We start from the raw sequence: 26,951 nt of genomic DNA, 5'->3' as shown, positions 1-26,951 counted from the left end.
AGCTCACAGAACATTGGGTAGTTGGTCGCAACTGTAGCAAATTCTTTCTCTGTGTGAATAAAAATATAATAACATACATTTCATTATCATAAAGCAAAGCACATATAAGGTGTCAAATACATATAAATCTTGTATACCCTCAAAGAACAGTGAGCCCTAACTGAACCCAGCCCACTGTCCCTGCCTACTTGGATGTATTGTCCTAGGTGACAGACCCCAACTGGACGGTAGTCCCTACGCTGCTAAGTGCAGGGCCAGACAAGAAGAAAAGTCAGCAGTCCAAGTCAAACCAGCCAGGTACGTATACACCACAAATCAGAACCAAAATCACAGTCAGAAAACAAGCCAGAGGTAAAACCCACGATAGCAAAAACAGTACAAAATCACAATACAACAGGAATACTATTTAAACAGGCCAAGGTCAGAAACACTGTCAGGAGCGAGGTACAAAATCAGATAACAAGCCAAAGTCAGGTAACAAATGCAGAGGTTAGGAAGACAGGTAGTCAGAACACAAAGTAATGCTGATGAAGTAAGGCAAGGCAAAACTTTCATTGGCAGCTATGGAGCCCCAGCTGCTTGTTTAAATCCACCGCCCCTGATTTGCATGGAGCGCCTGGCAGCTTGTGATTGGCTTAGTGGTCCTGCACAGCTTTGCTCCTGCCCCCCCACTGCTGATAGGCTGCTTACCTTCAGCATCAGCTGGCTGGGCGTGTATGGAGTTGTCAGCCCACCTCTGTTTCTGAAGCACTTCAGAGTGACCAGATAAATACATGACAGTAATGAACTTATATTTCATCTAGAAGAATAATGGACCCCTATTATAATTGATATGTAAAAAAGGTCAGTAACTTGGGGTGCCAGTGAAAGAGAGCAGTGTGGTCAGTAGATACTGTGTCTCTCACTAATTTTTGGAGCAGGCTTGAAATAGAAGCCCTACTCACAGTCAGCTGACCAAATCCCTTACACTGGGTGGCTGAGCATCAGCCAATCACTGCCAGACTTGTTATGCTCCGCCCTCAACTGCTCAGCACAAGCTGCATGGGAGGCACGAGTTGTAAGAAGATGCACAGTAGGGAACATTGCATATGGGAGGACATTGGGTACGGGGGCCAACTACAGTGGGAGGGAGGGTGGTTTTACAGTATGGGGAGCCTTACTGCATAGGGGGGATGTTTACAATATGGGGGGAAGAGCTACCGAGGGGGGAGGGAGGTATAGAGTATGGAGTGTGGCTAACTACCATATAAAGTGGGGCTGCAGTGTAGGGCCATACCATGTTTCTACAAAAAGGCAAATTTAATGTAACAAGCCAGGGGTCCTAGCAGGCTTAAACTGGCACAGTAGGGTACTGGGGAATCCCTCAGTGGGCACCCTGGGCCGCCGTTAACAAATGCCAGGGTCTCCTGGCCACTGCGCCTAGGCTTTTGACAGTATGCACACATGAAGCATACACTTAAAGGGGTACTCCATTTAAGAAAATTTAACCTTGTTGGATTCCTACCCATAATCTAAGCTTGTTTTTAATGGATCTCTATAACATGAATTGGGCCGTTTGTCTGCTGTACATCCTGACTTACACCCTGAAGCTCCTGAAATCCTCACTTCCTGGTCTCCAATCCTCTGTCCTCCCCCTCCCTTCTGAGACCAAAGTCACATGATCTGCCTCTTCTGTTGCTGTAACACCTCATCTGTAACCCCACCCACCACTGACATCTTACCAATCAGTGAGCATCTGGCCAAGGAGAGGGAAAACAACAAAACAATGACAGCCTGCAGAGCATAATAGGCAAAAGAAAACACATTTGTTTAATCTCTCTCTCTCTAATCTATCTATGGAGATGGATGGCTAGATAGATAGAAAAAAAAAAAATATATATATAAAGATATATAGATAGATAGATAGATAGATAGATAGATAGATAGATAGATAACTTGAAATTCAGGAATGGCAACCGCTAAAAAGACGGCAGATAGCTCAAAATACTCGGGGGACTTGGTGAGTAAGACCAGCTATGTTTGGAAGCATTTCATCTTTTAGCTGTTGGGTGGAATACCCCTTTAAATGCTTTGCTCTGATTTAACACAGTGACCCTGCCAATTATTTTTGTGGCCAGAGGCAGCATTCTGCTTTCTGACACAAGAGGCTGCTCTCACCCCCAGCGCTCGTGAGTGCACGTGTGATGTCACTCATGACATTGGAGACACTGGTGGAATGAGCTGCAGCCAAGTTAGTATGCTTATTATTATGTGTAGTTTCCACAGCAACCTATGTTATTAGGGACAGTAAACTAAAAATGCTTTTAATTTAAATTGAATGCTCACCTAAACTACAGTACAGTAAGCCAACTTATATGTATTCAGCCAGGGCCGCACTGGGACTAAAGAGCAGCCCTGGCACATAAAGCAACTTTCCAGCCCTCCTTATATAGTGGTTAGGTCCCGTCTTTGCATCCTCCCAGTAAATTGTACCCCCCCATGTAGGTAATCCCCATGTAGCCAATCCACCTGTAGGAAATGACCCCTGCCCAACATAGGCAGTCCCTCTTTAGGTGATTCCACCCTGTAGGCAATAACCCCCTCCCTTCCCCAAAATAGGCAATCCCTCTGTAGGTGATTCCCCAAGTAGGCAATCTCCTGTTCTCTTTAGTCAGTCCTACTGTAGGCAGCCTTACCCGCACCAATAGTCAATTGACCCCTGTAGAATAATCCTTTATCATGTAGACATATCCCCCCACCCCTGCCTTTGTGGTGCACCACTACTCAACCGGTGACGTTCTGTGATGTTACTAGTGACGCCACTTCTGTGGTGGTTGGTTGGTGTAGGTGTACAGCTCAGCCAATGATGGTAATGTTGTGACACCAGTGTTAGTCCAGCACACAGGTGTGATGGAGATACCTGCTTTGTAGAGGACGGCTGGCTGTACTCCCCTGAAATGGTTGGTGACCTGCCGGGCTGTGATGGGTCCCTTGGGCTCTTGTCACAGTAGTCCTAAGTGGCAACTGATCCACCCGGACTATAGGTACCGCCACCCACAGAAAGGGGAAAATGACCCAATGTGTGTAGCGGATGTGTAGAGATGCTAGTGCAGTGGAAGAGATGACTGAGTCTCAGTGAATAAATAAAACAGCTTTACTGAGCTGTCTCTGTATAATACAGAACACTTTGGCAGTAGATAAATAACCTTTGTACAGGTGATAGTCAGAGGCGGACTTATCATTTGTGCAGCCTGTTCAGCTGCACAGGGGCCCAGGCCAATAGAGGGGCTTACCAGGCTCAGACTCTAAAGTGTCAGCTCAGCACGGCACATGTCTGTAGTGGGCCCCCCAGGCCTCCCTGCTCCTGTGGGGCCCACTTATTGACTGGATGGTGTGCCTGGCCTGGGCTGGTTCTCCTCTCTCCTCCTGCACGCTGCTGCATATATATATGTGTGTGTGTGTGTGTGTTTGTGGGTGTGTGTGTGTATGTGTGCACACATCTAGGTAATGTGAGTATACCATATATGTATGTGTCTGTATATGTGCATATGTATGTGTCTGTTTGTATCTGTCATGCGTCTGTATATGTGCATGTGTGTATCTGTCATGTGTCTGTACTGTATATGTGCATATGTGTGTATGTGTCATGTGTCTGTACTGTATATGTGCATATGTGTGTATGTGTCATGCGTCTGTACAGTATATGTGCATAAGTATGTGTCTGTATATATGCATGTGTGTATCTTTCATGTGTCTGTATCTGTGTCATGTGTCTGTACTGTGTATGTGCATAGGTGTGTATCTAAGTACTATATATGTGCATGTGTATGTTTCTATGTCATGTGTCCTTACTGTATATGTGCATATGCATTCATGTCATGTGTCTGTACTGTATATGTGCATATGTATGTATTTATGTCATGTGTCTGTACTTTATATGTGCATATGTATGTATTTATGTCATGTGTCTGTACAGTATATGTGCATTTGTATTTGTCATGTGTCTGTCCTGTATATGTGCATGTGTATGTATTTATGTCATGTGTCTGTACTGTATATGTGCATATGTGTGTATTTATGTCATTTTTCTATTTGTGTGTATGAGTGTGTGTGTTAGTACTGTTGAAGTGTATGTGGTGTCCCACAAGGGGTGTTGCTATTATATACACCCTTCGTAAAAGTCTGTACTTTTTGTGGTCTTGTTATAGTGAAAGAAAAGGCACGCAGCGAGCACAGTATAGCGGAGGCCCAGCATGACTGGGTTATATGGGGCTGGAGGTAGCAGTGGATGATTAGTTGTAGGGGGGGAGGAAGGAACAGGAGGATAGGAAAGGGTTAAAAGGAAGCAGGAAGACGTTTGAATAGAAGATAGGGGATTGGTGCTGGTCACTTACCGAGGGAGGAGTCGGAGTCCTTATAAGAAGAAGAAGCACGTGGATCGTTAGTTGCCCACCGGACCAGCCTAAGTAGCACTATGGGTTGCGAAGGTAGATGGGTGAGGGTTTTTTGTTCTCTTTATCATAACAGCCTTGCATAGGGAGGTCTCGCAGGGCACATCAAATGGGCCTGGATAAATGGGGACCCATCATAGGGATGGCTTCCCTTCCTTACAAGTTATATGGTGATGTAAAAATGTTGAGTTCAAATTAGGTGTTGTTCCCTTTGGGATAGGGCCCTGGGAACGGTGTGGTGTATAGGCAGTACCGTTTGACATATTGTCAGCTCCTGAGTCAGTGCGGTGCGGCTAGGAGAAATTGGTTCGGTGTTGGTACTGCCCTGATGGCGCCCTGCCAGACCTCCCTGGTTTTACAAAATTACTGAAGTATTAATATTTTTATAATAATTTTGATTATATTTGACATGTTATTTATTGTTATGTTTTGAAGCACTTTAATAAAAGGCTGTTGTGGCTGTTCTATCACCTCTTATCTCTATTCTTCTATTGCAATCTTTTCACCCAATCAAAGCGCACCCTACACGCTGTAGAGGAAGTTAGTCCCTTGTGTGGGGGAGGAGCAAGAGCTTTCTGTTCGTGACAGTGTGGAGGAAAGACGCAAGCTAGATAGCTCTCCACAGCACTCTTGTCCGGGCCCTGGCATGCCAGTGCCCCGCATGGGTAGGATGCAAGACAGCACACTGTTACCAACTTTCTCTCAAGTAACCACACAAAACACTATGCAGTGTTAACCCCTTAGCGACCCATGATGTATCTGATACGTCATGGTGCCGCTCGGGGTGTGAAGGCTAAAACAAAGGTCAATACACAGGCACAGGTTTTCTTCTTCTTCTTCAAGTATTCTACTTTATCCTCCAACATCGCGCCAGAGCACATTTCTACATGGGTTGAGACTCTCACTGCACTCAGTACAACTTTATCAACACAACTATCTCCTACTCAGCACTTATCTCACAGATCTGGTTGTCTTATGTTCAAGTCTGTATTGGAACTTTATCAAGTGTATATCAAAGATCTTCTGTATTACCTGCTGCACATTTACAAGTAGTAAACCAACTCAACGTTATTCCAAGAGTCTGTGGTCATTCATCACCACCTATGCAACATACAGACCGCAACATTTGAACACTTCCCCTTTCTGTGGGTGGCAGGTCCTACTATCCGGGAGGGTCATTACAATGCTCTGGCCATCCGTGGCTATATCATCTGTGACACTATCCTAAGGGACCCAGAAGCAACCCGGCAGGATACTGACCACAGGTGAAAAGGGTACACCCGGCCTTATCAACTAAAAGCAGGCGTGCCATCACACCTGTGTACCCACCTGGCACTGGCGTCACGTGACAACATAATAAGGTCCGGCTGTATCTCAGCCATCCACCACCAGAGTGGTGTCACACTACAACAAATAGCAAGTGACCTGACGTCCCTCTGATATAACACCTCCAGGGGTACACCACATGTATATGTAAGGTGCACGTGGGTTTATGTGTAAACTGTGCTCCTGACACACCTTCCGGTTCCGGGCTGTCAGTTCTCCGCTGTTGTCAGCATGTCCACAACATCCACTGCCATGCTGTGAATAAAGGAAATGACCACCGGTCAGCATATACTCTATATACTGTCTGTGCTGACCATTTTTTGTGGAAAAACTGACAACGGTGGAGAGCAGACAGCCTAGATCTGGATGGTGTGGCGGGGGTGGGAGTGGGGGGCCCAATCAAAAGTTTGCAATTGGGCCCAGTCATTTCTAGTTATGCCCATGAAGCCAGCACTGTATATGGCAATGTTGACAGTTTGGGTGTGGATTCGATTTCCAGTGCTGGACACAGAGCGCCCAGTCCAGAGTATCTACTGTAGACAGTGCTATGCAGAGTGCGTCAAGGGATATTCTGAACTAAGCTAAACTACGTCCTACAATGAATTGATCACTCTGCACCTGTGTCGGGATTGGTCTCGGCAGGTAAAACCACCAACAGTCAGCTTGTTATCCCTTATCCATAGGAAGACAGCCTCAGATAGAATTATCCCTTTAAGTAGATGCCCCCAGTAATTAAGTATATAATAACTCCCACTAAATAGATGTTCCCAGACGGTAGTTAACCAACATTATTAGATGAAAAACACCACCCCCTAATTAAGTAGATGCCCCTCCCCCCACAATGCCTTTAGTAGGTTAGTTAAAAATAAAATAAAATAAAAATATCAGAACAGCAGGGGGTGGTCAGAACAAAATAAATAACCTATACTTACTGGTTTCCTTGTCTTTACAGCGCCACGTCTCTTTCCCTGACCCCTGCCAGGATTCTTCATCTCTTCCCTCCTGCTACATCATGACCCGGCTGATGGATGCCCCGCTTAGCCAGTCAGTGAATGGGGCAGGACACCACTGCAGTCACTGGCTGAGCGGGCTATCTCACACCCTTTTCTGACACATTGTGATGTAGTAAGAAATGTAGAGAAGATGACTAGAGATGAGCGAATAGTGAAATATTGATTCGAATAGCCCCAGATGTTCGTATATTCAATCGAATATCGAATCCCATTATAGTCTATAGGAGAAAAATACACTTTGAAATCAATATTTGACCACTTGGAGGTCAAATATTGACACCTTAGGAAAATGATGCCAAAATCTCTGGAATGCATCTGGGACACAAAGGGAAGCATGCCTGAGTGCATCTAACTTTTGGGGGTCCCTTCCTACCCAAGGGCCCTATTACACGGGACAATTATCATTTGCTAACTATTGTTTGCTAATCGTTCACTAATTGTTTGCTTATCGTTTGCTGTAATTCCACATTTGTTTGCTCAAGTTTCGCATTTGTTCACTACTCATTCAGTGTAATTGCACATTGTTCATTGCTTTGCTGGGATCAGATGGAGTAAACAATCGTAGTAACATTTGCAATAACGATCAGAACTAACAACTATAGTTCTATGGTGAACGATTTCAGGTTAATGATAAACAATCTTGTTTGCAATCGTTTATTGTTTGTCAGTAAATGTTAAAAATAGGATGCTGAATTGGCTGTTATGGGCAGTTTGCTCCAGTCTAAATTTTACACCCTTTGATAAATCTCCCCCACTGTCTCAAAACATCTTCTAAATCTCTACTTTCTATACTTTTAGCCTTAACAAGGGCTTTTGGGGGTCCCTTCCTACCTAACTTCACTTAAAAGCTAATTCTCCCTGGTATACAGTCTCTCCCTCTCTAGCTCCAACCAGCAAGTGACACAAATCTGAAATCACCTATTCGCCCTGCCTATTCCTAGTGCCTGTCTCTCCCCCCCCCCCCTTATGTTTATTGGCTGGAATCAAATTTTTACTGCATTTTCGTTCCAATATTCGAACGAAAACAAATAGCTGTTTGATCGAATACTATGCTATTTGATTGAATACTATTCGCTCATCACTTAAGAGGACATCTGGTGGTGCTCTGTGATGCAATGCTGTAAGGGCATGGGGACCGGTACATATTGGTTGTTTATTATGTTCCCCCCACCCCTTGCCAGCCCTGTAATTATGACTTTGGATGGACTTCTTCTTTAAGTAGATGCCCCCCCCCCCCCACCATGCTTCTAAAAGGAAGTTAACCCCACCATTAAGCCCTTCAAGTAAAGACCCCCAGTAAGCAGGTAATTTACCCCAAATAATCAGATGTGCCCAGAAGGTAGTTAACCCCAATTAAGTAAGCACCCCCAGTAGGTAATCCCCCAGATAATTAGATGCCCCCTGCTCCCCCCATAAAGTAGATTTTCCCAGAAGGTAGTTAACCCCCAGTTTTAGATGTCCCCAATTCAAACCCCCCCCCCAATTAAATAGATGCCCCCCACAGGATGCCTCTAGTAGGTAGTTAAACCACCCTCCTAAAATTAAGTAGATGTCCGATCGACCGCCCCCGCCCCACTTGGATGCCCATGAAAGGTAGTTAATAATTGTAGAGTATGTACAGAGACAATAATGTATTCAGTAGTTGTCTTATACATTATATTGAATTACAGTAATAGACTGTCACATATGTTTTAAAAGTTTTGTGCAGTGTATTGTATCAGTGATTGTTGATCAAGGTGAACTAGTGTAAAGTAAAACAAAATGACTGTTTATGTGCATAGCGCCAACAGATTCTGCAAAATAAAAGTGAAGTTTTTTAAACATAAAAAACCCATACATTTGGCATCGTCATGTTTGTAATAATCCAAGCTATAAAATGCTAAATTATTAATACAGCACAGTATGGCTATGTTTTACACAATGTTTTTTCTTGTCTGTTTATTATTTTTAAAATGATGTCTGTAATTTTGAGTCCAAAGCCAGAAATGGATTTAAATAAGAGAAATCTCAATTTTTCCTTTATTACCTGTTCCCGGTTTATAGTCTCTTCCTGACTATAGGTGGACTAATTGGCCCTTGGGTGTGTCTTTAATTGAAAAGTCCATTGAATGTAATAGTAAACACGGAGATAGGATGGTGAAAAAAGAAAAACTGTGTGCACAACTAAAAAATAACGGCAAAAGAAGTCCAAAAATAATTGACATGATCAATATTTTGACGTCTGCACAGATAACGTCCATCGATTTATACATGTGCATTGGACGTCCGTCATTCGATTGACTTCAATGTATTGCAGTCAGTTAAATCGCGGCAATAACAGACATCTTTTTAAATAGAAAAGGTGGACGCCTTTTCTCTTTTTTTGACATAGCCTCACAGTGCACACAGTAAAAAAAAATAATAAACCTCTAAAGGACGGAGCCAATTTTCATTTTTGCGTTTTCGGTTTTTCCTCCTTGTGCTTAAAAGGCCATAGCACTTCCATTTTTTCACCTAGAATCCCACATGAGCCCTTATTTTTTGCGTCACTAATTGTACTTTGCAATGGCTGATCTAATTTTTGCATAAAATATGCAGCAAAACCATAAAAAATTATATTATATATATTTTTTTTCCGTTTTTACACCGTTTGTCCTATTTAAAAAAACTGACATGGCATGTTCCTCAAGCCGGTAAGATTAAAATGTTTTGCAATTTGCATAACGTTTATATTATTTGATGGCTTTTAAAAAAATAAAACCTTCTACAGAGAAAAAACGTTCCTTAAAATTGCTCTATTACTGTGCTTATAACGCTTTTATCCTTTGGTCTATGGGGCTGATTGAGGTGTCATTTTTTGCATCATGATGTGTTCTTTCTATCAGTACCTTCATTTGCGTATATGCCACTTTTTGATCGCTTTTTATTACAATGTTTCTGGATTTGATGCGACCAAAAATGCGCAATTTTGCACTTTGGCGGGTCTTTGCACTTACGCCATTTACCGTGCGAGATCAGGAATGTAATAAATTAATAGTTCACATGATTACGCACGCGGCAATACCAAACATGTTTATTTGTTTATTTATTTATTTTAATTTATAAAATGGGAAAAGGGGGGTAATTCAGACTTTTATTAGGGGAGGTTTTTTTTTTAATTAATGAAAACACTTTTTTTTAAACTTATACATTAATAAGAAGTTCCCCTAGGGGACTTCTAATACAACTACACTAATCTCTCATAGAGATCAGTGTAGCTATATTACACAGCACAGATCCATCAGATTGGTGCTCTATTGCTATGGTCTGCTGCAGACCATTGCAATAGAATAGCGAGCCGGGATCAGCGTTATTTCGACGCTGAGGCCCGGCCCGGTAAGACCAAGGGATCCTGCCACTAGACACCAGGGATGGGCTGCAAATAAGACTGTAAGATGCAGCTGTCATGTTTGACAGCTGCATCTAACCGTCTTAGCGGGATCGTCGATCTGCCCGCTCCCGCTAATAGCCGCGGCCCTGTGCTGCAGATAGCAGTCGGGATCGCGGCAGTTCAGAGTGAGGTCATGGTGCAGCCCCCTCTGAACTCTTCTTGGGACATATGCCTTACAAGTATGACATATGTCCTTAAGAGGTTAAAAAGGCAGGGCAAGTATTGCTGTATTTTGGCAATATGCTACAAAAAAAAACAATAAAAAGTCATATGTACTTAAAAAATGCTATCAATAAAAAGTATACATTCCCCCCACAAATAACTAGCCCACAATCCATCAAGAAAAAATAAGAAGGCAATGAATCTTGGAATTTGACAGCAGCTATTTTTGTTTTAGGAAAATAGTTTTATATTGTATTTTGTTACACTGTATTCATAGTGTTCTAGAGAATTTATTTATGTTGTTTTTTTTCTGTACGCAATAATGCATTTCCCATTACCCCCTTTAAAAAAGGATTAATAAAAGTTAATCAATATGTTACATGACACCTAAAATAGTGTAATTTAAAAGTAAATTGTGCTGCAAAAACAAGCTCTCATATGACTAGGTTGACTAATAATTTAAAAAAAATCATGTCTCTTGGAAGGTGATAATAAAAAAGAAATTGCTTGGTCACTAAGGGGTTAAAGAAAACAAATCATATTTCAACACATTCGTTTTTTATGTGTCCACTCCATTTTATTCAATTAATAGGAATCAGTGCCCTATGTGTAAACCTACCCGTAGGTAATTTATCCTTCCAATCTTTTATCAGCAGCACTAGCATCTTATAGTGTGGATGTGTTGCAGGTTATTTGTGGGATGCTTCTGACATCTACTGACCTAAATGCTAAGTGCAGCTGTAATAAGTCCAAAGAATCAACAACCTCCAGTCATATAGAAATGATGGATATTAAAGAGGTCCAGAAAACTGAAAAACGGAAGGAAGGCAGGGGCATGAGGGAAAATAATAAACAAAGCCTTCTAAACCATCCCTGTGCCCCATACTGTAGCTCCCAGTTCCCATTGACAGCTGGCAGCCATCTGCAGCTTTTCCAGCGGCAATGTCATGTACCCTGGTAATTGATTGCCCGCTCAGCTACTGACTGTCTGAACAGGCAATCGCTCAGCTGGGCCATGACGTGGTAGCTGGAAGAGCCGGGTATGTTACATACCTGCATTCCAGCGGAAAATGACATCTGGTGGTGTCAGAGTGACCAAGAAGAAACGCTACAAAGGCATGTGAAGGGGTAAATTTGTTTATAATTTTCCTGCACCCCCTGCCTTTTTCATGTTTTTCAACAGTCAATGTAACTTTAACCCCTTAAGGACAGAGCCTGAAATGGCCTTAAGGACAGAGACAAATTTTATGAATATGACCTGTGTCACTTTAGTCATTAATAACTTCGGGATGCTTTCACCTATCCGGCTGATTCTGAGATTGTTTTCTCGTGACATACTGTACTTCACATTTCTGGTAAAATGGAGTCAATACTCATAACGAATCTTTATGAAAAACACCAAAATAACGTGAAAAATTGTGAAAAAATGCATTTTTCCAACTTTGAAACCTTCCTGCTTATACAGAAAATGGTTATGCCACATAAATTATATATTAAATAGCATTAGCAACATGTCTACTTTATGTTGGCGGCATTTATTAAACTATATTTCATTTTTTTTTAGACAATAGAAAGCTTAAATCATTAGCAGCAATTTTCCAAATTTTCTGTAAAATTTCAAAATCAGATATTTTCAGGGACCTGTTCAGGTTGAAAGTGTATTTGAGGGGCCTGTATGTTAGAAAGCCCCACAAAGCACCCCATTTCAGAAACTGCACCCCCCAAACTCTGCAAAAGCACATCCAGAAAGTGTTTTAACCCTTTAGGGGAGTCACAGAAATAAAAGCTAAGTGTGTAAGAAATTTGAAAATTTTTATTTTCTGTGCAGAGATTTTATTGTAATCCAATATCTTTCATAATGATAAACCTATTACCAGAGAAATGCACCCCAATATTGATTGCCCCATTTCTGCAGTTTATAGAAATACCCCATATGTGGCCGTATTGCGCTATTTGACGCAACCACAAGCCTCAGATATAAAGGAGCGCCCAGTGAATTTCAACGCCTCCGTTATATTTGGTTATTTTTGACTGTACCACTTCAGGTTGGCAGAGGCTCTGGGCTGCCAAAACATTAAAAACACCCCTAAAGGGACACCATTTAGAAAACTACACCCCTCAAGGAATGTAACAAGGGGTGCGGTGAGCATTTGGACCCCAAAGGTGCTTCACAGATTTTCAGAACAATGTGGTGTAAAAAAGGAAAAATTCTATTTTTTACACTAAAATGTTGTTCTAGCCTTCATTTTTCATTTTTACAAGGGGATAAAAGAAAAAAAAAAAAACACCAAACGTGTAGCGCAGTTTCTCCCGAGTACAGAAATACCCCACATGTGGACATAAAGTGCCAAGCGGGCGCAGGACAAGCCTCCAAAGGGAAGGAGCGCCAATTGTCCTTTGCAAGCTGGATTTTACTGGAATGGATTTCAAGGGTCATGTCGCATTTACAGACCCCTCGTGCTGCCAAGACACTGGAAACCCCCTACAAGTGACCCCATTTTGGAAACTACACCCCTCAAGGAATCTAACAAGGGGTGCAGTGAGCATATGGACCCCACTGGTGACGGGCACAAATGTGGAACAATGTGACGTGAAAGGGAAAATTTTCATTTTTTCACTTTCTCGGCACAAATGTGGCCATCATCAAGGGGTCCATATCCTCACTGCACCCCTTGATAGATTCCTTGAGGGGTGCAGTTTCCAGAATGGGGTCACTTGTGGGGGGTTTCCAGTGTTTTGGCAGCACGAGGGCTCTGTAAATGCGACATGGCGTTCATCATCCATTCTGGCCAAATCCAGCCTCCAAAATCCAAATGGCACTCCTTCCCTTCGGAGGCTTACCCTGCACCCACACGGCGCTTTATGTCCACATGTGGGGTATTTACGGACTCAGGGGAAATTGCTCTACACATTTTGTGTGTTTTTTTCTCTTTTAACCCCTTGTGAAAATGAAAAATTTAAGGCTAAACCAACATTATAGTGTAAAAAATGTAATATTTAATTTTCACGCCATATTGTTCCACATTTGTGCCCGTCACCAGTGGGGTCCATATGCTCACTACACCCCTTGTTACATTCCCTGAGGGGTGTAGTTTCCATAATGGAGTCAATTGTGGGGGGGTTCAACTGTCTTGGCAACACAGGGGCCTTTTAAATGCAACAAGGCCCTTGGAATCCATTCCAGCCAAATCCAGCCTTCAAAAACCAAATGGCGCTCCTTCCCTTTGGAGGCTTACCCTGCACCCACATGGCACTTTATGTCCACATGTCAGGTATTTCCATACTCAGGGGAAATTGCGCTACACATTTAGTGTTTTTTTTAATCTTTTAACCCCTTGTGAAAATGAAAAAATCAAGACAAGATCAATGATTTAGTGTAAAAATTAAACATTTTTTACACTAAATGTTGGTCTAGCCTTGATTTTTTTCCTTTTCCACAAGGGGTTAAAAAAGAAAGTGAACACAAAACGTGTAGGGTAGTTTCCCCTGAGTACGAAAATACCCCACATGTGGACATAATGTGCCATATTGGCACAGGGCAAGCCACCAAAGGGACAGAGCGCCATTTAGAGGCTGGAATGGAGGATGGAGGCCATGTCGCATTTACAAAGCTCCTGTGCTGCCAGAACAGTAGAAACCCCCCACAAGTGACCCCATTATGGAAACTACACCCCATAAGGAATCCAACAAGGGGTGCAGTGAGCATATGGACCCCACTGGTGATGGGCACTTACGTAGAACATGTGTCGAGAAAATAAAAAATACCATTTTTTTCATTTTCACGTCCCAAATGTGGCCGTCACCAGGGGGCCATATCCCCGCTGCCCCCCTTGTTAAATTCCTTATGGGGTGTAGTTTCCAGAATGGGGTCACTTGTGGGGGGTTTCTACTGTCCTGGCCGCACAGAGGCTTTGTAATTGCATCATGGCATCCTCTAATGGGAATGGCAGCCATACCTACTTAGCTGGGGAAAAGGGACAATTCTAATTTATTTGGGGGTATTAGGCCAATTATTAGTTTATAAGGTTGGAAATGACAGGTGTCCATCAAATTCAACCTGTGTTGATCCAGAGGAAGGCAAAAAACCCTCGTGAGGCAGACGACAGTAGCCTCATCACAGGGAAAAAATTCCTTCCCGACTCCATAATGGCGATCAGAATAATTCCTGGATCAACGTGACCCCTGAAATAGGAATAAGGGACAGAATTTAGATAATGTAGAACTCCAATGACGTGTGGTGCGCCTTGGAGCGATCCAGTATGCAGAGGCCGGGGTGATCAGCACAGGCGTCACACTGGAAAATGGTGTCCTTCCTGATCCCCCTGTTACGCCACACTCTGTACTTCTTCTGGGGTCTCCTGTTTTCCAGTGTGGGGGACGTCACCTGGAAAATGTTGTCCTGGTGCGATCCGGGGTCCTTCATATCCAGAAGCGCTGGGTCCGCTCCATGGCTGCTAAATATTAGGGCTTTATTACGGCTTCTGATATTTTTGGATTGTGCCGCAAGCTACAGTAGCTCGGGCAGCGAGGGACCAGAAGAGGGGGGCGCTGGTATAAATGTTATCCCCGTACAGGAGGTAACCTTTATCCAGCAGTGGGAAGATCAGTTCCTGGACGATCTCCCCACTAACTTCGAGGATGGGGGGGGGAGGGGGCATCTGGGGGCAGGATTCGGGTGTCCCTTCCTTCATACACTGTAATGGTACATGTACACTGCGGAATGGCGAAGGATAACCCTTTGTGCATTTCGCAGCTGGCACCCGCCGGCGGACTGATGCAGGCGTGCGTCTCCGCTCGTGTCACACTCCATTCTATGCACGGGCGGATTCCGCCCTCTGTCCAAAGAATGAACGTGTTCATTCTTTGGACGGACAATGGAATCCGCCCGTGCATAGAATAGAGTCTATGACACTAGCGGAGACGCACGCCTGCATCAGTCCAGCTGCAGAATGCACAAAGGGTTATCCTTCGCCATTCCGCAGTGTGCACGTACTCTAAATCTGTCACAGAGTTTGTAGAATTTCACGCCATACCGTGATCTCTTATTGGGACGGTACTGGCGGAAAAGACGTGTCTGGGGGGCAGCGTACGCTACGCTACCCCCAGACACGTCACTTGATGATGATGATGATGTTGAGGATGAATGGAGGAAAGAAGGATCCCCCCCATTCATTCTCACTGGCTGTTTCGGTGTTGGAGGCAATAATAGCATATGCGTCCGACGCCGAAAACACCCTGGGGGCCATCTTTATACGGGGACTAGTATATGGGGATGGTAAATGTTTATTGTAAAACTTTATTTCATGTAGTGTAGTGTAATGTAGTGTTTTTTAAGTTTTTTTGACAGTAAGAAAATAATATCCCTACGCCAAGAAAGAAGCTGCTGATAAATGCCGCACTTACGTGCGGCACTTATCAGCAGACAGTGGCGGTAGGATATAGGGGGGAAAAACGCTCCTACGCCAAAAAGGAGGAGTTGCTGATCAGTGGCGCACTTACGTGCGATGCTGATCAGTACTCAGCGGCGTTAGGGCGCAAAAAAAGTAAAAAAAAAAAAAATTGGGGGAAAAAAAAAAAAAAAAATCTTTTTAACCCAAAGCAACTGATCAGTGAATGATATTCACTGATCAGCCGCTAGGGGGCAGTAGAGAGAAGATTGCTGGAGATTACCGAGGCCCGCCGAAAACGAAGACCCGAGTGTTTCCGAAGATTTCCGACGCTGGACGAACGAACCCGGAAGCGACGCGAAGAAGACGCGAGGACGGCGCGGACCGCAGATCTTCGCTCCGGACGGCCAGATCAGGTGAGTATGGTACACCTGCACCACACACACCTGTTCTGCACCTCTCAGCTACCTAGCTGAGGGGTGCAGAACTCGGCAATACTGTTTTTTTACAGTATGATCGCCGTGATGGGCCGGCCGGTACTGGCCGGCCTATCACGGCGATCGTGGGGGTGGCATCGGCGCCATCTTTGTTGGGGACAATAATGGCGATTGGTGCTATCTCGGACAGCACCAATCGCCATTGCTTTCCGGGCCACCGGGTCACCGATGACCCGGAAAGCTGTTTTCAGCTGCTATATGCTGATCTGTATTGATCAGCATATAGCAGCGATCGTCTGCACGGGAGGGGTTAATCACCCCCCGTGCCGACGAGCAGAGATGGCCTGCTATACATTATAGCAGGCCATCTTCCCCGACCGCTGTGTGTGAACACACAGCGATCGGGGAAACATCGGGCGTACCTATACGCCCGTTTGCGTTAAAGCCCACCCTGCGGGGGGCGTATAGGTACGCCCGATGTCGTTAAGGGGTTAATCACCTTCTTACCATGCAAGAGACTGTGTTAACTGTAACATGTTAATGACATCATTAACTAAAAATCACTGCTTACCTAAAAAAAAAAAGGTTTAATATTTACTAGAGATGAGCGAACGTGCTCGTCCGAGCTTGGTACTTGATCGAGTATTAGGGTACTCGATGGTACTAGTTACTCGGACGAGCATCTCGCGATACTCGAGAAAATCTCATCATCCGTTTCCTGTAAGTTTGCGCGCTTTTTCGCAGCCAATAAACATGCAGGAGACTCTTTGTTACATCCTGCGATGACATGGGACCCATACATGTCAATAACAGCGATTGGTTGGCCAGATCAGATGACCTTGCCATATAAAAAGCGCAGCCGGCAGTACTCGCTTCAGACGCATGCTGTGAGAGATCAGGGACAGAGCTGCTGCTGGTCAGGGAGAGTGTCAGTGTAGGATTTAGCGTTCCAGTAGACAGGGTATATACTAGCAATATAAACAAACAGCCCTTTTTAGGGCTTAAAAGCTTTTATTAATGCTATTACTACAGACTGCTGGCTGGGAGTTGCAGTGCTGCTACCGCGATTTAACCAGCACACTGTGGTGACCGGCTGCTGGCAGAAAGGAGACATTAGGTGTTGCATACACACCCCTAAGAAGTGCTCAGTGTACTCCTTTTTGATTTTGGGGCTGGTGGTCCTGGTGTACTGCACTGTATAGCTGGGAGTTGTAGTGCACCTCGCATAGAACTTACTTCACTGCTCATTGTAAGGGGGTGACAAAATGTGTACAGTTGTTGCCCATACCAGATAGCACCGTCAAGCCCCCCCTAAACTAGTATGTACTGCACTGTATAGCTGGGATATGTAGTGCATCCTGCATAGAACTTACTTCACTGCTCATTGTATTGGGGTGACAAAGTGTGTACAGTTGTTGCCCATACCAGATAGCACCGTCAAGCCCCCCCTAAACTAATGTGTACTGCACTGTATAGCTGGGATATGTAGTGCATCCTGCATAGAACTTACTTCACTGCTCATTGTATTGGGGTGACAAAGTGTGTACAGTTGTTGCCCATACCAGATAGCACCGTCAAGCCCCCCCTAAACTAGTGTGTACTGCACTGTATAGCTGGGATTTGTAGTGCATCCTGCATAGAACTTACTTCACTGCTCATTGTATTGGGGTGACAAAGTGTGTACAGTTGTTGCCCATACCAGATAGCACCGTCAAGCCCCCCCTAAACTAATGTGTACTGCACTGTATAGCTGGGATATGTAGTGCATCCTGCATAGAACTTACTTCACTGCTCATTGTATTGGGGTGACAAAGTGTGTACAGTTGTTGCCCATACCAGATAGCACCGTCAAGCCCCCCCCTAAAATAGTGTTAACTGCACTATATAGCTGGGATATGTAATGCATCCTGCATAGAACTTCACTGCTCATTGTATTGGGGTGAAAAAAAGTGTATACAGTTGGTGCCAATACCAGATAGCACCATCAAGCACCCCCTAAACTAGTGTGTACTATACTGTATTGCTGGGATTTGTAGTGCATCCTGCATAGAACTTCACTGCTCATTGTAAAGGGGGTGTCACAGCGTATGTGTATAGTTCCGGCTAATACCAGATTGTACCGTACAGCCCCCCCTAAACTAGTGGGTACTACACTGTATTGCTGGTATTTGTAGTACACCTGCATAAAACTTCACTGCTCATTGTAAGGGGGTATCCCAGCGTGTGTCTAGGTCCAGCCACTACCAGATTGTACCGTACAGCCCCCCCTAAACTAGTGGGTACTACACTGTATTGCTGGGATTTGTAGTACACTACCCCTCAAGTGATGATCCCTTTGCATGAGACAATTGCCAGATCCTCAAGGATCAAAGTCAAATTCAAAATCAAAACAGCGGTGGGGGGAGAGGTGGTGAGTCACATTATGCAGGGAATGCAGTCAAATTGAAAATCGAAAGGGTGGTGGCGGGGGTAGAAGTGAGTAGTTACATTATGCAGGGAACGTTACCCCAACTGCTGCAGTCAAATTGAAAATCGAAAGGGTGCTGGGGGTTGTTGGCTACTTGTTGGCTACTGCTGGGCCTTAACTGGCATCCATGTAGACTACTGGTGTGCCTGCCCTTGCCTCGTTGTTGCTGGGCTTTAACTGGCACCCATGTAGACTACTGGTGTGCCTGCCCTTGCCTCGTTGTTGCTGGGCCTTAACTGGCACCCAAGTAGACTACTGGTGTGCCTGCCCTTGCCTCGTTGTTGCTGGGCCTTAACTGGCACCCATGTAGACTACTGGTGTGGCTGCCCTTGCCTCGTTGTTGCTGGGCCTTAACTGGCACCCATGTAGACTACTGGTGTGCCTGCACTTGCCTCGTTGTTGCTGGGCCTTAACTGGCATCCATGTGGACTACTGGTGTGTCTGCCCTTGCCTCGTTGTTGCTGGGCCTTAACTGGCATCCATGTTGACTACTGGTGTGCCTGCCCTTGCCTCGTTGTTGCTGGGCCTTAACTGGCATCCATGTTGACTACTGAGCTGGGGAGTGACCCTACTACTGTGCACTAAGCTGGGGAGTGACCCTACTATTGTGCACTGAGCTGAGGAGTGACCCTACTACTGTGCACTGAGCTGGGGAGTGAGCCTACTACTGTGCACTGAGCTGGGGAGTGACCCTAATACTGTGCACTGAGCTGAGGAGTGACCCTACTACTGTGCACTGAGCTGGGGAGTGACCCTACTACTGTGCCCTGAGCTGGGGAGTGACCCTACTACTGTGCACTGAGCTGGGGAGTGACCCTACTACTGTGCCCTGAGCTGAGGAGTGAGCCATGCTACTGTGCACTGAGCTGGGGAGTGACCCTACTACTGTGCCCTGAGCTGGGGAGTGAGCCATGCTACTGTGTACTGAGCTGGGGAGTGACCCTACTACTGTGCATTGAGCTGGGGAGTGACCCTACTACTGTGCACTGAGCTGGGGAGTGACCCTACTACTGTGCACTGAGATGGGGAGGGAGCCTACTACTGTGCACTGAGCTGAGGAGTGAGCCTACTACTGTGCACTGAGCTGGGGAGTGACCCTACTACTGTGCACTGAGCTTGGGAGTGACCCATGCTACTGTGCACTGAGCTGGGGAGTGACCCTACTACTGTGCACTGAGCTGGGGAGTGACCCTACTACTGTGCACTGAGCTGGGGAGTGACCCTACTACTGTGCCCTGAGCTGGGGAGTGACCCTACTACTGTGCACTGAGCTGGGGAGTGACCCTACTACTATGCACTGAGCTGGGGAGTGACCCTACTACTGTGCATTGAGCTGGGGAGTGAGCCATGCTACTGTGCACTGAGCTGGGGAGTGACCCTACTACTGTGCCCTGAGCTGGGGAGTGACCCTACTACTGTGCACTGAGCTGGGAAATGACCCTACTACTGTGCACTGAGCTGGGGAGTGACCCTACTACTGTGCCCCGAGCTGGAGAGTGACCCTGCTACTGTGCACTGAGCTGGGGAGTGACCCTACTACTGTGCACTGAGCTGGGGAGTGACCCTACTTCTGTGCACTGAGCTGGGGAGTGAGCCATGCTACTGTGCACTGAGCTGGGGAGTGACCCTACTACTGTCCCCTGAGCTGGGGAGTGACCCTACTACTGTGCCCTGAGCTGGGGAGTGACCCTACTACTGTGCACTGAGCTGGGGAGTGACCCTACTACTGTGCACTGAGCTGGGGAGTGACCCTACTACTGTGCCCCGAGCTGGGGAGTGAGCCATGCTACTGTGCACTGAGCTGGGGAGTGACCCTACTACTGTGCCCTGAGCTGGGGAGTGAGCCATGCTACTGTGCACTGAGCTGGGGAGTGACCCTACTACTGTGCATTGAGCTGGGGAGTGACCCTAGTACTGTGCACTGAGATGGGGAGGGAGCCTACTACTGTGCACTGAGCCGAGGAGTGAGCCTACTACTGTGCACTGAGCTGGGGAGTGACCCTACTACTGTGCACTGAGCTTGGGAGTGACCCATGCTACTGTGCACTGAGCTGGGGAGTGACCCTACTACTGTGCACTGAGCTGGGGAGTGACCCTACTACTGTGCATTGAGCTGGGGAGTGAGCCATGCTACTGTGCACTGAGCTGGGGAGTGACCCTACTACTGTGCCCTGAGCTGGGGAGTGACCCTACTACTGTGCACTGAGCTGGGGAGTGACCCTACTACTGTGCACTGAGCTGGGGAGTGACCCTACTACTGTGCCCCGAGCTGGAGAGTGACCCTGCTACTGTGCACTGAACTGGGGAGTGACCCTACTACTGTGCACTGAGCTGGGGAGTGACCCTACTTCTGTGCACTGAGCTGGGGAGTGAGCCATGCTACTGTGCACTGAGCTGGGGAGTGACCCTACTACTGTCCCCTGAGCTGGGGAGTGACCCTACTACTGTGCCCTGAGCTGGGGAGTGACCCTACTACTGTGCACTGAGCTGGGGAGTGACCCTACTACTGTGCACTGAGCTGGGGAGTGGCCCTACTACTGTGCCCTGAGCTGGGGAGTGAGCCATGCTACTGTGCACTGAGCTGGGGAGTGACCCTACTACTGTGCCCTGAGCTGGGGAGTGAGCCATGCTACTGTGCACTGAGCTAGGGAGTGACCCTACTACTGTGCATTGAGCTGGGGAGTGACCCTACTACTGTGCACTGAGCTGGGGAGTGACCCTAGTACTGTGCACTGAGATGGGGAGGGAGCCTACTACTGTGGACTGAGCTGGGGAGTGACCCTACTACTGTGCACTGAGCTTGGGAGTGACCCATGCTACTGTGCACTGAGCTGGGGAGTGACCCTACTACTGTGCACTGAGCTGGGGAGTGACCCTACTACTGTGCACTGAGCTGGGGAGTGAGCCATGCTACTGTGCACTGAGCTGGGGAGTGACCCTACTACTGTGCACTGAGCAGGGGAGTGACCCTACTACTGTGCACTGAGCTGGGGAGTGACCCTACTACTGTGCACTGAGCTGGGGAGTGACCCTACTACTGTGCACTGAGCTGGGAAGTGACCCTACTACTGTGCCCTGAGCTGGGGAGTGACCCTACTACTGTGCACTGAGCTGGGGAGTGACCCTACTACTGTGCACTGAGCTGGGGAGTAACCCTACTACTGTGCATTGAGCTGGGGAGTGAGCCATGCTACTGTGCACTGAGCTGGGGAGTGACCCTACTACTGTGCCCTGAGCTGGGGAGTGACCCTACTACTGTGCACTGAGCTGGGGAGTGACCCTACTACTTTGCACTGAGCTGGGGAGTGACCCTACTACTGTGCCCCGAGCTGGGGAGTGACCCTACTACTGTGCACTGAGCTGGGGAGTGACCCTACTACTGTGCACTGAGCTGGGGAGTGACCCTACTTCTGTGCACTGAGCTGGGGAGTGAGCCATGCTACTGTGCACTGAGCTGGGGAGTGACCCTACTACTGTCCCCTGAGCTGGGGAGTGACCCTACTACTGTGCACTGAGATGGGGAGGGAACCATGATACTGTGCCCTGAGCTGGGGAGGGAACCATGCTACTGTGCACTGAGCTGGGGAGTGACCCTACTACTGTGCACTGAGCTGGGGAGTGACCCTACTTCTGTGCACTGAGCTGGGGAGTGAGCCATGCTACTGTGCACTGAGCTGGGGAGTGACCCTACTACTGTCCCCTGAGCTGGGGAGTGACCCTACTACTGTGCACTGAGATGGGGAGGGAACCATGATACTGTGCCCTGAGCTGGGGAGGGAACCATGATACTGTGCCCTGAGCTGGGGAGGGAACCATGCTACTGTGCACTGAGCTGGGGAGTGACCCTACTACTGTGCACTGAGCTGGGGAGTGACCGTACTACTGTGCACTGAGATGGGGAGGGAACCATGCTACTGTGCACTGAGCTGGGGAGTGAGCCATGCTACTGTGCACTGAGCTGGGGAGTGAGCCATGCTACTGTGCACTGAGCTGGGGAGTGAACCATGCTACTGTGCCCTGAGCTGAGGAGTGAACCATGCTACTGTGCACTGAGCTGGGGAGTGAACCATGCTACTGTGCACTGAGCTGGGGAGTGACCCTACTACTGTGCACTGAGCTGGGGAGTGAACCTACTACTGTGCACTGAGCTGGGGAGTGACCCATGCTACTGTGCACTGAGCTGAGGAGTGAACCATGCTACTGTGCATTTTACTTGGCTATAGCTAAGGAGTGGAGGGGATTTAGACCCTGACCAGTCTAAACTTCATACATATTGCAAAAGTTAAAAGGGTACTCCTACCATATTGATATTTAACTATTGTATTGCCCCACAAAAGTTATATAACATCTAAATATACTGCCTGTACTGCTTCTGGCGGCATAGTGCCATATTATCTTCACTCATTATCCACAGTCTTGAACTCTATAGAAAAATGCTTTTGTCACATCTTGCTGGCTAAGATCGGCACCATCTTGGGTCAGTGATGTGTCTGCTGGGTGGCCCTGGTCCTAGCTTTGGCGCATGTAAGAGGCCGCCTTTTTCTCCCCCACTTCCCATCTCTTGCGAGACGTAGTAACATCAGATACAGAGGCAGGGGCCGTCACTATCTGCTCAGTTACCAAGTCTTGCAAAAGACGAGAAGTGGTGTGGGGAAAAGGCGGCCTCCTATTCTCTTACATGCCCCAACGCAAGGACCAGGGCCACCAAGCAGACACATCAGTGACCCAAGATGGTGCCCGATCCTAGCGAGCAAGATGAGACGAAAGCATTTTTCTATAGGTCAAGACTTCCAGTCACGGTAAGTGCAGATAATATAGCACTATGCGGCAAGAAGCGGTAGTGACAGTATAGTTAGATGTTATATAAATTTTATAGGGCAATACAATAAAATATGAATTTTGGCTGGAGCACCCCTTTAATTAAAATAACAGTAATTCCTAAAGGGTACCTGCCACAAAGTTAATATCTCTGTAGTGGCGAGCAGACGTAGTTGCTGCTGGGAGCTTGAGCATCATATTTTTACTTTGCTGTTGCACAGAACTCTGCTGGCGTGGGGCATATCCAAAGCAACTGTTTCTGTACGCCACTCCGGAGACATCAGTTAAAGATACATCGCAAATTTTTGCTCTTACTAATGGGGGGGGGGGCCTGACACTTTGGCTGTATGGGGCCCCAAAATTCCTGATGGCGCCCTGTCGAGAGGCATCAAGTGTACCCTTCATGGAGAGTGCTGACTGACAACTGGCCTAGCCAGTTAGCTGTCAGCACCTGGGTTCATGTCCACTACATATCCCAGCCCCTGGACTCACTCCAATTTTTGGGAGGCTGACTTGCTTCCTCACTGACTTGTAATGGTTCTTTGGGTGCTCAATGCCATGCTGCTTCTGGCCTATTTTTTGGGAGGCTCACTTGCTGCCTCACTTATTTGTAATGGTTATCTGTGTGTTTAAGGCCCTGCTGTGTCTAGCCTAATTTTTGGGAGACTCACTTGCTTCCTCACTGACTTGTAATGGTTATCTGTGTGTTCAAGGCCCTGCTGTGTGTGGCCTAATTTTTGGGAGGTTTACTTGCTTCCTCACTGACTTGTAATGGTTATCTGTGTGCTCAATGCCATGCTAGGTCTGGTATAATTTTTGGAAGGCTAACTAGCTAACGCTTTTACCTTGTTCGCTCTGTTCTCACCACCATGTTGTGTCAGGCTGAATTTTTGGGTGGTTCATGATATGCTACCTCTGTTTTAATGGTTCCCTCACTGCCTGACGTCACACTACGTCTGCAGAGGAGCGGGACTGGTTGCCGGGGGCCCGCCGATCGCGCCCCCGCCAACCAGCCAGCTGTTTTATTTTATTTTTTTGTCTAGCCGGGGCCGGGGCCTCACCACCCCTGGTCGAGAGGCATCAAATGTACCCTTGATGGTGAGTGCTGACTGACAAGTGGCCTAGCCAGTTAGCTGTCAGCACCCGAGTTCATGTCCACTACATATTCCAGCCCCTGGACTCACTTCAATTTTTGGGTGGACTCACTTGTAATGGCTCTCTTTGTCTGGCCTAATTTTTGGGAGGCTCACTAGCTTCCTCACTTACTTGTAATGGTTCTCTGTGTGTTCAAGGCCCTGCACTGTCTGACCTAGTTTTGGGGAGCCTTACTAGCTTCCTCACTCACTTGTAATGGCTCTCTGTGTGCTGAATGCCATGCTGTGTCTGGCCTAGTTTTGGGGAGCCTCAGTAGCTTCCTCACTCACTTGAAATGGCTCTCTGTGTGTTCAAGGCCCTGCAGTTTCTGGCCTAGTTTTAGGGAGCCTCACTAGGTGTGCCTGCCCTTGCTTGCTGGCCCTAACTGGCATCCATGTTGACTACTGCTGGGCCTTTACTGGCATCCATGTTGACTACTGCTGGGCCTTTACTGGCATCCATGTTGACTACTGCTGGGCCTTTACTGGCATGCATGTTGACTACTGCTGGGCCTGCCCTTGCCTCCTTTTTGCTGGGCCTTAACTGGCATCCATTTTGACTATTGCTGGGCCTTAACTGGCATCCATGTTGAATACTGCTGGGCCTTAACTGGCATCCATGTTGACTACTACTCTGCCCTTGTTTGTTTTTTTGTTTTTTTTAATATTTGTATAGCACACACAGATTCCGCAGCACTTTACCTATCTGTATGTTTTTGGGTGTGGGAGGAAACCGGAGTACCCGGAGGAAACCCACGCAAACATGGAGAGAACATACAAACTTTTTGCAGATGTTGTCCTTGGTCATCTTTGAACCCAGGACTCCAGCGCTACAAGGCTACAGTGCTAACCACTGAGCCACCGTGCTGCCCTTGCCTCCATGTTGGCTACTGCTGGGCCTTTACTGGCATCCATGTTGACTACTGCTGACTACTGTGGTGCCTGCCCTTGCCTCCATGTTGGCTACTGCTGGGCCTTAACTGGCATCCATGTAGACTACTGCATGGCCTTTACTGGCATCCATGTTGACTATTGCTGACTACTGTGGTGCCTGCCCTTGCCTCCATGTTGGCTACTGCTGGGCCTTAACTGGCATCCATGTTGACTACTGCTGACTACTGTGGTGCCTGCCCTTGCCTCCATGTTGGCTGCTGTTGGGCCTTAACTGGCATCCATGTAGACTACTGCTGGGCCTTTACTGGCATCCTTGTTGACTACTGCTGACTACTTTGGTGCCTGCCCTTGCCTCCATGTTGGCTACTGCTGATCCTGCCTGGCCTCCATGTTAACTACTGTTGCTCCTGCCTGGCCTCCATGTTGGTTACTGTTGCTCCTGCCTGGCCTCCATGTTGGTTACTGTTGCTCCTGCCTGCCCTCCATGTTGGCTACTGCTGATCCCGGCAGTTCTCTGTGTGCTCAATGCCATGCAGTGTTTGGCCTAATTTTGGGGAGGCTCACTTGCTTCCTCACTCACTTTTAATGGTTCTCTGTGAGCTCATTGCCATGCTTGTTCTGGTATAATTTTTGGAAGGCTGACTGGCTACCGCTTCTACCTTGTTCACTCTGTCCTCACCGCTATGCTGTGTCATGCTGAATTTTTGGGTGGTTCATGATAAGCTACCTCTGTTTTAATGGTTCCCTGTGTTCTCAATGCCATGCTGTGTCAGGCTGAGTTTTTGGGTGGTCCCTATGCCTACCTCTGTTTTAACCAGGCTGTTGCACAGAATTAGGCATGATGGTGGCATTAGGCAGCCTCAGAGGCATGCATACATTCTGCCCCTGCTGTTTCCTGTCCATTTCCGTTGTGTTTCCATCATTTTCTGAGGTTGATAGGTTTTCACACGACCTTCCCTCTATCGAACTTGGGTCCCCTCAAAAAATGCTCGAGTCTCCCATTGACTTCAATGGGGTTCGTTACTCGAAACAAGCACTCGAGTATCGGGAAATACTCGTCTTGAGTAATGAGCACCCGAGCATTTTAGTACTCGCTCACCACTAATATTTACACCTCTGTGCTGGCTTTTGCACAGTACTTTTCTAGTAACAGGGAGACCAGGATGGAAACCAGAAATGGGGGCAGGGTTTAGCTACTACCAGGGCTGGACTAGGAATAAAATTCAGCCCTGTCATTGGAGAGCACAAAGGCCCACTTGCTGTCTGGTTTATATTGTTTGGGGAAAGCACTGATAAATTCAAGTACCCATTATATATATATATATATATATATATATATATATATATATATTTTTTTTTTTTTCCCCTGTCATTACTACTACGGGCCCCTGTTGGGACCATTCTGTTTGTGGTAAATCAGCTGCTTTTGGTCTATCAGACGCCCCTTTGACCTTCCAGAGCCACACCGGACCAAG

Source organism: Dendropsophus ebraccatus, chromosome 3 (assembly GCF_027789765.1).
Source record: "Dendropsophus ebraccatus isolate aDenEbr1 chromosome 3, aDenEbr1.pat, whole genome shotgun sequence".
Lineage (NCBI taxonomy): Eukaryota > Metazoa > Chordata > Amphibia > Anura > Hylidae > Dendropsophus > Dendropsophus ebraccatus.
The sequence above is the reverse complement of the archived record's forward strand: the minus strand, read 5'-3'. Positions refer to the sequence as shown.